The sequence below is a fragment of the Diadema antillarum genome, unplaced genomic scaffold (assembly GCF_040938485.1).
Source record: "Diadema antillarum isolate AM-2024a unplaced genomic scaffold, OU_Dant_1.0 seq00000486_RagTag, whole genome shotgun sequence".
Classification (NCBI taxonomy): Eukaryota; Metazoa; Echinodermata; class Echinoidea; order Diadematoida; family Diadematidae; genus Diadema; species Diadema antillarum.
In genome coordinates, this window is record NW_027271449.1 from 264,569 (window position 1) to 266,726 (window position 2,158).

The window sequence follows — 2,158 nt, forward strand, 5'->3', positions numbered from 1 at the left end:
AAGATGAAGTTTAATGAAATTTGGCGCAAAAATAGATTTCTCGGCATTTGTTCCAGCTTTGGCCTCGATCCTCAGAGCAACTGCCATACCTAACGCTGTTTCTCCCAATTTTATTTGAAGTTTCAATGATAAAAATACAGTGATATAAAAAAGAATAAAATTACACAAAAGTAACTCAATTAAAGATTGTGAAGGCATGGATATCTTTACGGCTTTGCCAGCATACACATCTTAGGGGGCGTTTCAAGAAAGTTGAGTTGTAATCGATTGCAAATATCTACTAGTATTGCAAATCTTGCAATTGATTTGCGATGGATCACATCGTTCTTGCTACAGAATCGATATAACTTGCAATCGACTTTATAGGGGAATTGCAATTGATTGCAACTTCTGTCCTTATATTCTTAGTGATAAAAAATGAACTGGGAAAGAGAATCGAAGGTCGTAAAAACAATTTGCCTAAACTGGGGTTTGTTGTAATACCCACAAATTACATCGTGTTGAATACTAGGCAACTCTCTGGTGAGTGACAATTCTTGCAATATCAATATTATCAATATTTGCGCATCGTGTTGGAGCATTTGGTTCGATCTTTCGAACTATTTTACGGTCAGCCACAACGGTTTGAACATTACATATAACGTGGTATTCCTGAAGCATGCAGCGAAAGTGTTTCAGATCCGCCTCAAAATCCCCGTCATACTTCGCAATTTTCTTCCACAATGTGAGATTGTAATGTTTGTAGAGGAGAGTGTCCGCCATGTTCCATCTTTGTATCTTTATTTGCTGCTCGCTGTTAGGACCGAAGCTGTCCGATCGCTGATTGGCTCGCAAGTAAAGGATGTCTTCGAAATTCCACGACATGATCTTCTTTAGAAGCAAAAGCGACTCGTCTAGGTACTCCGTGATGAGGACTAGGTCCAGCACGCCATCTAACATTTGAATCGTGTTGTCAATCACATCCACATTATCGTGAATCTGTTCATTGGCGGTTAAATCAAAGAACATTCCGTTTCGAGTGTAATACTTTCAATGAGACTTGTCACTTTTTTGCCAGTGAAACAATGGACGTGATAGAAATATGTCCACTGTTTGAGATGGTCTCTTACCGGATATATGGTAGTTCTTCGCGCAGCCGAAAAAGAAGAACGCGGATATAAATTGTTTGGTTGGTTCCCTGAGAATGGTTACAAATCTCGCCCCTGGTCTCATGTGATGTTTCAAGAAGTTCAGATTCGGCAAGAGTCGAATATGTGACGTCATCAAGTCATAATCCCGGTAGTGTTTGTAGTCCAACGTTTGAACTCCTATTGGCGGCAATAAATCCCTCTCATGTTTAAGTTTGAGCTGGCGGAAATGACCACGTGTGGGGTCGTTTTTGTACAGCAGGAACGAGAGGTTATTGGAGTAACCATAACGATTGATGATGTTAGCCAATGTCGTGCTAGCGGTCTTATGCGTTTTAACGAAGACCAGCGGCCTCATGCACTGACCTAAGCGTCCTCCACGGGCCTTCGGTGCCTTCTTCTGCATGATATCTGTACCATTTGCTGAAGTGTTTTCGGGTGTGCAAGAGCTCATTGTGATTTGCATGGACTTGACCGATTTGCGAAAGATAATTGAAGTCCATGTTGAAATCCCACCAGTCATCGGGGTATTGTGTCTGACCGGCGGAGGTCTCATTTTCCAAGGGGTGGACCGGGTCATCAAGATAGTTGGTATTGCTATGGTGAAGAAACAAAGGCACATCAGGATGAGCCTATGCTGTGAAAGGACGATATTAAAAGAAGATCTGTTAGCATACAATGGAACCAAATTGTAATGTCAGGCCTGAAAGGTAAATATAAACCTGACGTTATGTGTTGCTGGTTATGAAAACAGGAGCATCGGAGGAGAGTAGTGAAAGTTTTGGAAAAAAAATAGACACATAAAAAAAGTCATAAACTATGAAAGTTCAGAGTAGAGAGCAAAGCAAGTCGACAACTTCATGTCATCAATATGTTGAGCAGCTCCTGGTTTTACCCCCCCCCCCCAAAAAAAAAAGAATCTACCAAATGTACTTTGTCTTCCGAGAACATTTCTTCAGACATTATCAGATCTGCTCTTGGTATATGGTAAGAAACTAAAGAGCGATACGTTTTTTCAGTGTTTTTTCACC

General features: G+C 40.9%; 1 pseudogene; it reads right to left on the bottom strand.

The window, feature by feature from the left end:
• Window positions 1-507: 507 nt before the first annotated feature.
• Window positions 508-1,581, bottom strand: LOC139733653 (galactosylceramide sulfotransferase-like; annotated as a pseudogene).
• Window positions 1,582-2,158: the final 577 nt, after the last annotated feature.